Consider the following 15721-nt stretch of genomic DNA (forward strand, 5'->3'; position numbering starts at 1 on the left):
CTGATATATGTGATCAGGTGTAAATTATATGTCTAAAAAATGTTGTTTTTTATGTCACAAGAGGGCGAAAGAGCACACTAAAGGGCAAACGATGAAATACATACAGTAATCATTTTGATTTGGTCCATTATAACTTAAGGTAAGAGGCTATTTTTTTCTTTTTTCATGTCTGAAATGGGATGGAAGAAAATGTGCATGACTTGGAGTTGCAGAAGTTAGATTGGGGTTACAGTCAGTGTTACAGAACTGTGTACAGAACCCCCCCCCCTTCTTAACCCCTCCCAGCACAGATCTTTCTGGTGAGGGAGAAAACTCAGATATAAATATAAAGTTCAGCCGTGATATGTGAGGAGCCCAGCCGAGCACAGCACAGAGACCCGGCCACTCGGAGGGACAGTGCCGCTGTGCACACCGTGCTGCGGGCGCAGAAGGCTTGTTAGCCAGCTAGCTTCAGCACGGGTCCAGCACGGAGCCTCACTGTCACTAACACCGACTTACCGGATCTCCGCGCTCGCCGTGAACCTGATCCTAGAGTGAATTTGCGTGTATTGTAAAGTAAGACGTTTTCTTAGATACAGAACATATAATATAAAGTTAGGGAGGATAAACTAGTTTGTAGGGGCGGGGTGGAGAGTGGGAGGGGGCACGGAACGTCTCCGGACAGAAAACAGCTGATAGCGCTGACAGGAACTTTTGTGATACGTTTCTAATCAGTCATAATCATTCGCTGTTGTTACTTACCATACTCCGGATATTTTCTTTTTAATGCCAGTTCCAGGATCTTTTTCCCTCTGGATTGGGCCATCGTAACAAGAAAGTGCAGTTTCACAGAGTAAAATTGCAGCGTCAAAAGAGTCCCGCGTGGTGTTCTCTATGGCAACAGTAACATCGCTGTGGCAACAGCGTAATTATTACGTGAAGTGATACAACAAAGAATGACAGTAACTGTCACGCTACAAGGCAAGAATACAGTAATGGCGTTTACTGCCTTTTTGCTTTGCTTTACTAGTAGTTTTTGTAGTTACTGTACAAACACCCACCAATTTTCTCCAAAACAACACACATTTGAGATGAGATATTTTGCTACATGACAAATAATGCTTTGAATGTTACAAAAAACACAATAACTCATTTTCGCCAAAAAATGCAGTTACTGCCTTTTTGCTTTGTAGGGCAGAATTATGCATCACATTATTTAATTTGGGTCATTTGATGGCATCTATGTAGGGTTTTGTCTGATTATCTATGTCACATAAGCAGTAAATAGAGCAGCATCATTGACTGTTTCTGTATAGTATTTATAGAGGAAAAGATGCACAAACATTTGGAAATTCAAAAATCCCTTGCTGCTTCTCACCTGTTGACATAATGTTGTTCTTTTCATTTTTCTCTGTTAATGTCAATGCTTTTACCCACATGATTAATCCTAGAACCACAGCCTATTTTGGTCTGTTTTTCTCTGTTTTTGTCAGTTGAGTAATCTGACTGTATAAATAATGCACAATTCTTTCTATGCAATTTGCGTCACCATGGTTATTTAATGTATACCTTTTTAACTGCTGCCTCTATGTAGGATAAATTAGCAATTTGCTATCTGCTTAATCCACCTGCTTATCTGTAGAGCCCAAGTAGTGTATAAAAATAGGAGTTGTTTTACAGTTTGAGCCCCCCCCCCCCCAAAAAAAAAGGGTCTCTCTCTCTCCTGTATTCGTCTCTTTTCCGTGGGCACACCATCAGGGCAGTCTCTCTGCTAGTCGGCTGAAGCGCCGCCCGGTCATCTTTTTTTTTTTTTCTAGTGAAGCGTGCTGTGTCGCCTGCTACGCCCGCACCGCTCCCTTTTACCTCTCGAGGTGTCTGAATCTGAATGATTGACTCTGAAAACTTTGTTTTACGAAACTTCAATCAAAATTACGAATTATAAAGAAATTCTTGTTGAAATATGAAATCATATTTGCCTATATAATTTTTTCCCCTCCCTCGGAAGGGCAATATCAGCCAAGGACGGCAAAAGGGAAGTTGCCCAAGCACATTGGGCCATAGCGTCTGCACATCACTGCTGTAGTAGCATTCATTTCCTACACCTAACCCTAACCCTTACCTCAAGCATTAATCAACCCTACAACCCCTCGAGAGAGCTCAACTATAAACAGAGTGCGTGAAATGGCGGACGGCTGAACTTCATGGACTGAGAAAGTTCGAGGCTGCAGCAGTATCATGAGTGAAGCTGTGTATCGCTGTGAAGGGGAAAGTGATGTAATTAAGCGGATCTGTTTCGTTTCTAACACTGAAAGCTCCTCGCTGTTTCATCGAACGTGCCCCTGCCATTCAGACGACATCCTCCAAGCTTCACATCTCATTCGTTAAAGGGAGGTAAACTTTTCTGTATTGCTCTGGTTTATGCTAAGATATTTGAAGAGTTAAAATAATGCAGAGACTGTTCTTTATTGCTTAATAACAACGTAATTCAGAGACTGTTCTTCAGAGACTGAGTTAACTGTGTGCCACAGAAAGTTCCAAGCACTTGAGTTAAAACCTTGGACTGTTCAGAGACTGAAAAAAAAGGGTTAAACTGTGAAAGACATTTTTTGTGTGTTTTTTTGTTGAGATTGTGAAACCAAATCTGTGAAACTAAGGTTTGCATTGTGACTGGTCCATATTGTTATTATTGTTTCATTCAATTTGTTCTAAGAATATTCGATTTACTTGATTCAGTAAAAGGGGCAAATTTAAATAATTGTGATAAAATAAATAAGAAAATTTGAATCTTCATTTAATCTTCTAGTCAGTCACTTATCCTGTTTATTTTACAATTTATTCTGTATTGTTTTGCACGTTATTATATATATATATATATATATATATATATATATATATATATATATATATATATTTTTTTTTTTTTATATATTGCTTACCTTGGAGTGGGGGCGCCTCACCTGTCCTGTTCTGGTCTGGGAGGGGAAATGGGTTACAAAGCTAGTGAGCTGACACTATAGGTAACTTTAGTTCTTCGGGTTGCCACTGTGATAAAACGTTCCGAAGCCACCTCATCGAACCAGTTATTAACTTATCTGTGCATTTATTCAGTCCTACGAGTGCTTTCCAAGTCATCGTTAGATAACAGGATAGATAACCACATATCTATATTCATAGGTACAGAGGCTATTCGTGCTGGGGGTGGGGACTTAGATCCTTTCGCTTTCCAGTCGTCCAAGGTCAAGCTACAGCTTACTACCCCCACTAGGTGGGGCAAAATCTCCCCGCTATATACAGCCTAACCCTAAACTAAACCATGATCTAAACCTTAAGTCTAACACTAAATCTAGCCTTAATATGTTAAGAATAGAGTTTGGGTTAGAGGTGGGTTAAGGTTTACGTTCAATTGAGAATTATTTTATACTTTCACCAGTTGCATTTAATAGACATTCGGTTAAATGCCAGCTGAGCATTTTTGAGGCATGAATAATGAACCAAATCCAAATAAAGTGATATTGATTAATCATTAAACATTTTAACCATTCATTCAATCCTTCATTCATTGTCAACCGCTTAACACAGTTTGAGTTGTGGGAGATCAAGAGTCAATCCTGGCAGCCATTGGGTGGAAGGCAGGATATACCCTGGACAGACCACCAATTCATCACAGGTAACAGACACAATCACTCACACACTCACATCTATGGGTACTTTCAAACACTTCCAACTCACCTGAACTACAAGGAAACCGGAGCACCCAGAGGAAACACATGGAGCAAGTGCAAACTCTACACAGAAACTCTATACAGAAAGATCTCGCCCTTCCAGGAATTGGACAGCACTTCCCACTGTGCCACCAGGCTACCTCTTTACTGGTTCAATTAGATGATAATACTCTGTGTTGGTCTTTGACAAATTGACTTTTTTTGTTGTTTTACTGACTTTTTCAGTGCATTGTAAATAAACACATAAATAAATAACAAAAATAAAATATAAATGAGAAATGAGAAATCACCTTGCATTGTTCTCTCTAGGAACAGCCTATAGGCCAGGCAGAGAGCAGACAGAAGATGCAGTTTGACTTTCTGTCAGGCCGCAGTCTTTTGTGTTCGGTTCCCTGAAGAAGTTAGCGGTGTTGTGGAGGATGTGAGTGGGAGGCAGATCCATATCCACTGACAGCAGCTCCTTTATTTACACACAGCGGCTTTCTATTGATCAACTCATGCACATACACACATACAAACACACTCACACACACGCATACATGCACACAGAAAACTTTATGCAGTTCTAGATCTTTATGGCAAACCAACATAATCTGTAGACACTTGCTTATCCAACGTTGCTTCAGTAATCAAGGATATTGATTTAGAGTTTGTACCTCTTTGCTGCAGTGAGAGATGTACAGTAGCTGTGGGAACATAGATATGAGAACGTTTTGATTGGATTCAGCTCTGAGTATGAGAGCATCAATGAGAAGTGGATGATTTGATCTGCTTCTCCAACTTATCCCTGAAGTATGGGATGAAGCTCTGTCACTCCAGAGAACTCCAGAGTTCCACTCCTCCACAGCCCAGAGCTGGGGGTTCAATACCCCTTTAGTCCACACTCCTCATTGGGCCAGATAATTACTACAGATATGAACTGAAGTACTGTCTCTACTGCTGCTCCATGCTAAACTGCTTTCACACTGAAAACCATGATCATGTGTAGCGCTCACTGCTTCACAGACATGTGACTTTGTTTATCTGCACAGCGAATCCAAAAACACTGTGTTTGAAAGTGTAACAGCAACATGCGAGTCTGGAACACAGAATCTTCTTTATATATTTACTTTTTTGCTCCCATGCCAGACAGTTCTGCCCAATCAAAAGAGACAGCTCACTCACGTGGTTTGTTGGGGCGCATTTAGGGCCACTTAATTTTTTTTCCTGTTTAAAAAAACACATCAAACTGACGGGGAAAACGCTCCAAGTAAACAAACCCATTAACTGAAATGGACCAGAGAAACTACATGTGTAAAAAAATCCATACACTACTCAGTGTTTTTCAACCTTTTTTGAGCCACTGTGCAATTTTTCAAATTGCAAAAAAAACAACAGCACACCACCAACCGAAAATGTTTGAAAATGATGACAATATGGTCACTTAATTCATCAATAACTAAGCAATAATACACAAGAGGGAGTGAGATAATGTGTCATATTGGCACTGCTGTGAGGCGGTCGTAGGCACGAGGCCGAAGGCAGAGTACTGTAGATCAGCACAGCAGTGCCAATATTACACGTTATAGCACGAACCTTGAGTGTATTATTGCGATTATACCACAGTTCCATTACTGCTGTTTATTAGAAGATTTTGAGTTAAACAGGAGGACAAAATGTGATCGGTTTGGTTATAATCATTCGCTTATAGTTAAAATATTTCCATAGCTGCTTTGCTTGTAGCTGCGCTGAAAGGAATCGAAGCTCTTTAATGCTTTAATCACCCACATGCCTTGTAAACATGGAAGCACAACAGCTTGCTGCTACTGTCAATTTGACCACCGTTTGCACTAAATGAGAAAAAATCAGAATGATGGATAGGGGAGAGAGCATGGGGTCAGTAGGGTCTGTACAGACTGCAGAAGGAGCTGAAGGTGAGAAACAGAGCAGTCCATGGAGGTCAGTGGAGGTCCACAGGTTGAGAAACCCTGCTGTAACGAACATGAAGCTACAAGTATCAGGATGTTGCTGCTGTATCTTTTAAGGAGGAATGTAAAGTAAAATCAGAAACTGCATGATAAAGAGCGACCTTCAGCTAGCTGAAAAAGTCTGAACACATTTGAGGACAAAACCACTTCAACACTTCATTTCCCAAAATACCTTGCTTTGACCAAATCTTCACAAGGTTTCTCCAAACATTTAGTACTGTAATAATTGTTTAATTTGATTACTTTAAAATTAAGATTTTGCTAATTATTAAAAATTAAGGAAATGTACCCTTAATATAGGTGTTTAAATGAATTCATTTGCACTGATATGTGATACGAATGAAGTTCTCTGAATTGCAATTGATTCAAGTCAACTTTCTGTAATTCCAAATTAAATGTAATTTAACATCCTGTAGGTAGGGAAATATTTAAATTGAAATTCATTCATTGAATTAAATTAAAGTTCGAAATTCTAAAATGTTCACAGCCCTGGGTCAGACGGACAAAAAAAGTCTCAAGATGACAGCCAACTATCACAGACTGAATAAGACTGAGAATTTGGGCAAAAAAAAAAAAATAAATAAATGGGGGAAAATTGCTTAATGTAAGCAAGATTACTTGAGACCCTCACACTTTCAAAAATAAGTTTTGATTTTCGATTGGTTTTTCAAATAGACTGATAGAAATTATCTCTCTATATATTTTAATTTCTTGAAATTCCATTAAAACATTTATACATTTCTAAATACATATATAAATGAGAATTAGAATAGTGGATATGATATTAATAATGATAAAAAAAAGTAGAACAACTTAATCCATCTATGTTAAGTCTGTAGAACAGACAGCTTGTAGCCTCCCAAACAAAGTCTGTATCTTGAGATTCACAACAGCAGTTCTGGGTTAGAGCACAAAGAAGCAGAACTACACGCTGTGTGAATCTGAGGCCATGCCTCTTTCTTCTTCTCTGTGTTCCTACCTATCCGCCTGGCACGCTTTAAAACACAGCAACCACACTTTGTTCTAGAGAGCAGTTCTCCATCTCCTGCCAGCTTTAACACGACAAACCAGCGCGATCGATAACCACGCTTCAAAAGCATCAGGATGGGATCAGGACATAGCACAAGTCGAATCATCTCCATTCCAAGCCAAAATGCTACAATTCTTTGATATCAGCTTCTGCAATCAATACCTCTGCCATGTTTGTCCAATTTAGCCATGCTAAGGGCTCCAGGGACTGGCTAAGATGGGCTGTTATTATGCTGCTTGAATACACAATAAATGCAACAGCAGGGATTGGCAAAGAAAAGACTTTGCTTCAGAGTGGAATATGTTGGAGGTTATGATAGTTATTATAATGTGCACATTTATAATCATCTATAGATTTTTCCAGGCTGTGAATGTACTTGATATTTTTCCTTTTCTTAAAAAAAAACTCAGCTGTTTATACACAATGCAAAAGTGTTTATTAGTGTACATTTCCTTTACATTTTTATTAGTTTTAGGTAATTATACTATAGAAAGTGACTTATTCTATTGGCAGATTGTTTCTTATCTTTACAGATTCACTATTGTTCCTTTCATTTGTACATTTGCACAAAATAAGAGACCACTTCAGTTTTTGAATCAGTTTCTGAATCAGTTTCTCTTTTTTGATATTTATAGCAATATGTTTCAGTAAAATGAACATTGTTGATTTATTTGATAAACTACAGACAATATTTCTCCCAAATCCCCCCCAAAAAAATATAATTTAGAGTATTTATTTGCAGAAGATGAAAAATGGCAGAAAAAAAAAAACAATATGCAGAGTTTTCAGACCTCAAATAATGCAAATAAAGCTCATATTCATAAAGTTTTACGAGTTCAGAAATCAATATTTGGTGAAATAACCATGGATTTTAATCACAGTTTTTATGCATCTTGGCATGTTCTCCTCCACCAGTCTTACACACTGCTTTTGGATAACTTTATGCCACTCCTGGTGCAAAACTTCAAGCAGTTCAACTTGGTTTGATGGCTTGTGCTCATCCATCTTCCTCTTGATTATATTCCAGAGATTTTCAATTTGGTAAAATCAAAGAAACTCTCTCGGTCCCTTTTTTTTACAGTCATGTCCAGAGCTGTAGTGTAATTTTATATTATTGCTATTCAATAAAAAAAAGTATCTTCTACTTATTAATAATTTTAATTTTGGCTAAATGTAAGGGACGGTTTGGTTGATCAAATTATGTAGTCATCTAAAAATCAAGAAAAATGAAGATACCCCTTTTTTATTGGACAATGACGCTATACTGTATGTAAACACTGAGATGTGAAATGTAATGTGACATGAGACTAGAAAGCTATGCTATATGCTGGTGGAGTCTCTTTCATTGAACATAGATGTGACATGGAGTCATGGGTCTGTTCACATGGATGATCCAATCAGATGCTGCCAGTCACAATCATTAATCATCCACTGCACTGTCCACTGTGCGTGATAACGCTTTCTGTGATGTATTCACGGCACACTCAACATAGGAAACAGAGTATTCCATCTATCTCACACTTAATGTTGGACCTAGCTCAAATTTACATAAATATAATTCACATTGCCTTGCCATGAGCACATTGACAATTGTTCAAAGTCCCTCACAAGCTAAGACCTCACAACTTGTAAAGACATGGGTGCAGTTATTCTTTTTAATTGGTATTAACTGCAGAAAAAAAAATAATATGAACTGTTTAGAAATAAAATAAGATAAAAATTCTAAAACATTTTCAAAATAAAGAATATATACATTTTTGGCAATTCTTTGCTTGGATGGTCCATTGCTGATGTTCAACTAGCATTCAAGTAAATGTCCATTAAGTCAATTAACTAAATGCTTCTCTGTTGAAAGTGACTCAACACCTAACCCTAACCTTTAAAAGTTAGATTTAGATCGGTTTCAGTTTTCGGTTTATTGTTAGGGTTTAGTGTTTAGAGTTTGGTTTTAGGTTAGCATAAGCATTGAGACTCATTTAGATTCAGCTAAGAGTTTAGTTGCATTTATTGGATATTTTAGACTTTAAAATAAAACTACCTTTATAAAGGGTTTATAAATGGTTTACAATTAGTTTATTAATAGTTACTAATTAGGTCGTAAATGCCTTAAAAATCCTTAATAATCAGTCATAACACGTACGTAGAACGGGGAACAATGACCTGTTGTTTGCCAAACAGTGAACCCACAGCCATCTATAATGTTGCCCTTTCTACGTATGTGTTATAACTGATTATTAATGATTTTTAAGGCAATTACAACCTAATTAGTAACCATTAATAAACTAATTGTAAACCATTTTTAAACCCTTTATAAAGGTAGTCTTATTTTAAAGTGGTACCGTTTAAAGTCAGTTAAATGTTAGTTGAGCATCTTTGAAGCATCTATAATGGACCATCCAAATAAAGTGATACCACATTTTTATTAGATGTGTGATCATTTATTGGATGTACTTAGTCTGACTGGTTAAACTAGAAGATAGTATGCTGTGATGGTCATTGAAAGGTTACATTTACTTGCCCTGTAGTGCATAAGAATAACAGAGACGACCAGGAGTGAACTGTCTGCATGTGTGTGTGTATGTGTGTGTGTGTGTGTTCTGTAAGGGCAAATGCGACGTGTTGTTGTCTATGCTTTCTGACTACCGCAGCTCATTCCTATTAGACGCATTAGTGGCTTATTGACAGACTGAGGGACATGTGCAGAAGGACAGAATAAGAATGAGAGCATTACGAAATCAACGCCTTGTATCTGATCATCTTGTTTATTGAACTGCCGTGACAGTTAATGCGGACAAACTTTGTGCTCCTGAACACGAATTTTCATCAGTGACTTTAAATGAGAAATCCAGAAGATAGTTTACTTTATTCAGTTTTCAAATTATGTGGGTAATATCATTTTGGACGTTTGGAACATGCTGTTGCTATGACATCAAAAACTCTTATAACTTTTTATTTGTTCTGTTTTTTTTTTCATCCCATCTGAAAAAGCCAGCTGCTTTTTACAGAACATAGCCAAGAACCACTTTTTGAAGCTTCTTGGAGAGTTAGAATAGTGAGGACAGATAATCACACAAAAAATAATGCATCTATTACATTTCTACCTTAAGTGTAATCTTACAGCAGTGTTCTTCAGTCCTAGTCACAGTGTCCTCCGTGCCCAGTCTCTGAAACACACAATGCAGCTTCAGTTTGTTTCACTCTGTGGTAGTTGGTTACGTGACATACAATGCATTTTAGGCCACATGTAGCTCTTGTATATTGTGAGTGTATTTATCCTATCCATGTCATGAACACATGCATTTTGTGTTTTACAGTGGTCAATTGCAGGTCATGCAGCTTGATTTAGGGTGTGCCGTGTGTGTTTGATATCATAATGGCGCAGAAAAATGCACAAAATGTGTGTACTAATTCTCTTAATTAATCATGGGTGTGTTTGGGGTGTAATGTGAAATAAACCAGTCAGTGTGCCTATAGTCATTCCCTTTAAGAAGAACGTGTGCTCTGACTTTGGGACGTTCGTATCTTAACAGTGTGGTGCTTTTGTGCGTCTCGGCAGAGGAAACTGACCTGTGCATTCACGCTGTGAAATTGTGCCAGCAGCTCATTTAAGGGAACAGCAATGTTATTTTATTCTTTATTCTGTTTATTGTTAAGTTAAAAGTCGAGTTTACGCTCTGCAGTGCGTTCATGTGTGTGTTTAATGAGCAGGGGTGTACATATCAGAATGGACTGATATGAATGATGACTGACTGTTGTCTAGCTTCATTTCAGTCAGTGGAGCTCCTGTGTAAAACGTCAGAAATTTACCTGAACACATCTCACTTCCAGATCACCACACCCATCGGTGTAGATTTATTCCTAATCTCTGACCTATTTTAATGGCACAGACGCAAAGAGTGAAAAAAGACTGTTGACGGGATGCAAGACAGCAATGCACATCGCGACGAGCCTTGCGCAAGGTGTATGATAGGGAACTTAAAGTATGTACAGTTCAACTCTGTCATTTTTATATTTATAAATTTAAACTATTAAAAAATTAAACAGTACAAGAGCAAACAATTATATTTTTATTTTTTTAGAATGTATTCTGAAAATTAGACTTAAATACATTCAAGTTGAATGTATGAATCAGACATTTTGGAGACAGTCCTTAAGTTAATATTTTTTGTATAAAATGATCCCATTATATGCAGTATAAAAAAAACACTTCCTTGCCCAAAAAAGTCACCACCAAAAAAAACACACTCAATAATTTTGTTGGACTGCCTTTATCTTTGATTGCAGCACACATTCATTGTGGCATTGTTTCAATAAGCTTCTGCGATGTCACAAGATTTATTTTAATCCAGTGTTGTTCTATAATTTTACACCAAGATCTTGCAGTAGCATTGATGATGGTAGAGTCTGACCTCTGCACTAAATCTTCTCCAGCACATCCCAAAGATTCTCAATGAGGTTAAGATCTGGACTCTCTGGTAAACTCTCTCAATTCATGTTTAAAAACAATGATCTCATGCTCCCTGAATCACTCTTTCACAATTTCAGCCCCATGAATCCTGACATTGTCATCTTGGAATGTGAATGTGTCATCAGGGAAGAAAAAATCCATTGATGGAATAACCTGGTCTATATTCAGTATATTCAGGTAGTCAGCTGACCTCATTCGTTCAGCACAAACTGTTGCTGAACCCAAACCTTACCAACTGCAGCATCAACCCCACATCATTATTATTTTTGTGGCCAGGCATTGCATTATTAATAGTGTAAAATGAATGCCTGCAATCCTAAAATCATCATATATATAATTATGCAAATTATACATATTTTTACAATGACACAGAAACAGGGTGAGGACTTTGCTAGTGATGCCCGGGGCAGATGTAACTGAGGTAGGGCCAGGATTTTACCCCTGTACATGTGCAGCTCTACTTCATGCACTCTTTCAGGCAAGTTTTCTTTTCCAGCATCATAGTAAATTGCTGTCTGCAGAGTGTAAATGTTGACATGCACTTGGGCAGGTTGATAGGTTGAGAGAGAGCAAAGTGCACTTTTAAACCTCATCAGAAGCACTCAGAGGACCAGTTCACTGGAGTTTCGACACATGTCATCAGTGATGAGGTGATGTGGTGTCAGACCCATTCTGTGTTCAACACAGGAAGTAGGTCAGTCTGGACACTGATGCCACAGCAGCAATGTGAATCTAAAAACTAGTATATACATGTCCAAATGTTTGTGGGCAGCCCTTTTGCACCCGTAGCTGATGGCTTGTCTAGACCCTGTCAAGAAGTCTTACCAACAGAATAGGAGAGATAAACCTGAACCTATTGGCATCATGCCAGACAGGGGTAAAGGAGTATAAAGCCCTGAGCATGTACAGCTTTAGAGCAGTAGAAGTGTGTTCTGTGGAATGGTGGTGCTCCAGCCAATACGTTTGGGATGATTTGGGGAGTTGAGGATGGTGATCAGTCAGTGTAACATTTATCAGAAATGATATATTATGATATATTAATTTGAAAATAGAAAATTGGGTGTAAACATTCATTATTAAATATTTTCCATTTGATGTATTAAAAGAAGAATTTGGGTTTTAAATCTGGGTTTTCCAATTTCCAAGCTTATTAAAGCCTATAGCTTTTTTCTTGTGTATATATTGATTGTTTAAATGCAACATATACAATGTGTTTGCTTTTCTTTCTCTTCTTTATCATCTATTTTTAACATTTTCTTAGGTGTGTATGTGTTTTGCAAAAAAATAAAAAATAAACTAAACAAAAAATAAACTGCTCTTCACGATTAGATATATACATGAAAAACAATTCTATTCCATTTTCTGATTTTACAATTTTTGCATTTTGTAATAAAAAAACTGATGGTATAATCCAATTTACTTTTTTACAAGATGAAAAAATGTTTTTTTCGTGAATTTCAGATCCTGAAAAATAAAAAAAAAGAAGAAGAAGAAGAAAATTTGATAAATATATGAAATCAATTTCTTTCTGATGATGCCAAATGGACGAAAATAAATAATTTATAAATTATAAATAAGTTCTACACCCAATTGTCTATTTAATTTCAAACTAAACTGATAAATGTTACACTGACCATGATCATACATGCAGTATTCCAGACCTCACTAACTCAGTAGCTTCTGTTTCTTTACGCAATCAAATTCTCACAACAATCCTTCAGAATGTATTACTGTCTTTAGCTGAACAGTATAAACAGTTACACACAATATTAGTCATAATATTATGACTACCTCCTATTATGACAGCTCCATTGTTCAAAAAAGAACACTTTATGGTTCTGTAATTACTATATAATTATATAATTACTGTAGTTCTTCTGTTTCTCTGCATACTTTATTATCCTCCTTTCACATTGATCTTCAATGATCAGGACCCCACAGGAGAGACCTGCACAGCACAGGTATTATTTGGATAGTGGATCATTCTTAGACACGGCAGTGCTGCTGGAGGTTTTAGACACTGTGTCCACTCACTGTCTGCTCTATTAAACAGAAGGACTACATTCTGTAATTATAGAACTACAAAGCGCTTTTCTGTATGCTGAGTGGAGCTAATAAGATGGACAATTTGACTGTGTAAGATGGTCCAATTAACAATTACCACTATGGTAAATACAGTATTTAATACTTGGTGGAATCTTCTTGGTCAACAGTCTCATCCAGTAAACAGCTACAGTAGATTAAAAAATATCCAGTTTAATGGCCTAAAAGATACTGGCCTAAAATCCAGTATCTAAATTTGCACATTGCAGGGTCAGAACCAGAACTGTGGTATAATATAGCATATTCTGAACTGGGACAACACAGCATTTTCCAGCTCTTCAGTTGTAAAGCCTTAAAGAAAGGAAAGTGAGCAGCACATGCTATTGATTCCCCTGCGCCGCCCCATTCATTTCTCTGGATGTATGGATGTCTTTTAGTCAATAACGGGAAATCACATCTTTTTTCTTCTGTGTAAGCTATTACTGTCCGAGAAATGCAAGAGCGCACCACAATTACACTCTCAAGCACTCCTCCGTCAATAGCCTAGATTTATAACCCACTCCCTGTGTCAGTAAAGTTTCAGAGAATGCCCTCCAGGCTAAAGGCTAATCTGCCCTGGTACTTAGCTCACTTACACACTGCAGTCTCACAGTGAAGGTTAATAACTTGCACGACCCGCATTCTGTTACAAAACCCTGAGAAACAACAGCCGCATTGTGTCTTTTCTCCAAAACAAATCAGTAATTTACATGCAGCTGCAAAATTGATGTTGTGTTTACAGTAGTTCAAGGTTCACCCGACTGATATATCTGGTTCATACTAGAAACATTAATAATTAGTTTATTAGTTCAATAACACTTTTTACATTAAGGCTAAAAAAAATAATCATTAATTATATAATAATCAACTGTTGAATTCATCTTTAAGCATGAACTGAGCTCTCTGTTAACAGATAGAGTAGCTTGTCATTAGTTTATAGATTATTCACTCTTTATCTGTATGCTAACTGCGGCTTATTATGTTGTTAATACACTGAAAAATATTTGTATTCATGTAAATAAGAAATGAGATAACTTGATGACAGACTCTTAGCTCTTAATCATGAATATTCATGACATCCAAACATCTCACCTCTGATTGGTTAACACCACTAATTTTAATTTATGGGGTATACCTCAGTCCAGGGGGTCTTGATTCACTTGTTTTTTCTGTATATTTTTCTTTATATTTTTTAAAGCAGGCAATGGGGGTAGAAGAAGAGCTTCACATGCATATGCATCTCTGAGAGATCTACTGTATTTTAAAGAAGAACAAATTCTAAATGGTTCTAGCGAAATGGCATCTTTAAAAATCAATACATTTGCAAATAAAATGCTTACACTACTGTGTATTCTCAATTCAAAGTAAAATGGAATATCTCATGGGCCAGCACATTAAGAGACAGAGGAGACAACATAGGCCCTTTAGTACATCCTGCGAAAGGTGCTTTGCTTTGCGCTTTGCTATCTTACACCCCATCAACAGTCTATTTTCACACTAAAATAAGGCCCCATATGGCTTATTAGGAGACCACACCTGTCTCTCAAAGCGAATGGCAAATGAGACACTGATTGATTTATTTCATGTTGCTCCCAAAACACACCCATGTTTCGAGGTGTACTTTTCCCGTCATTATGAAAGCATAAACACACAGACAGAATGACCTTGTCCTTCTTTTTCAGCACTCCACTTTATCACTGAATGACAACAGCAGATTATCTGCTTGATGTTACATGTAATGTCATGAACAGCTTTAATTGTAATAAAATTACTATTTACAAAAACATAAAAGTAATTTTTGATACAGATAAACAATGCTTTTTGCTAATAGTAAACTTGTGTATCGTTGCTGTCCAATAAAAATTTTAAATGGAGGTCAATGTAAAAATAGTTTATTTCAGGTCATTTTGAAGAGTTTCTATTGGTCCGTTCATCAAGAAATTTTGGCACAGTGTAAGGGACAGTTTGTCTGTTCAAATTATGTACAGTCATATGAAAAAGTTTGGGCACCCCTATTAATCTTAATAATTTTTAGTTCTAAATATTTGGGTGTTTGCAACAGCCATTTCAGTTTGATATATCTAATAACTGATGGCCACAGTAATATTTGAGGATTGAAATGTGCTTTTGCATACCTCAGGCATCTCTGTTTGTGGCGTGCTTGCAGAAATGGCTTCTTTTGCATCCCTCTCCCATACAGCTTCTCCTTGTGCAAAGTGCGCTGTATTGTTGACCGATGCACAGTGACACCATCTGCAGCAAGATGATGCTGCAGCTCTTTGGAGGTGGTCTGTGGATTGTCCTTGACTGTTCTCACCATTCTTCTTCTCTGCCTTTCTGATATTTTTCTTGGTCTGCCACTTCTGGGCTTAACAAGAACTGTCCCTGTGGTCTACCATTTCCTTACTATGTTCCTCACGGTGGAAACTGACAGGTTAAATCTCTGAGACAACTTTTTGTATCCTTCCCCTGA

Source organism: Astyanax mexicanus, chromosome 1 (genome assembly GCF_023375975.1).
Source record: "Astyanax mexicanus isolate ESR-SI-001 chromosome 1, AstMex3_surface, whole genome shotgun sequence".
NCBI lineage: Eukaryota > Metazoa > Chordata > Actinopteri > Characiformes > Acestrorhamphidae > Astyanax > Astyanax mexicanus.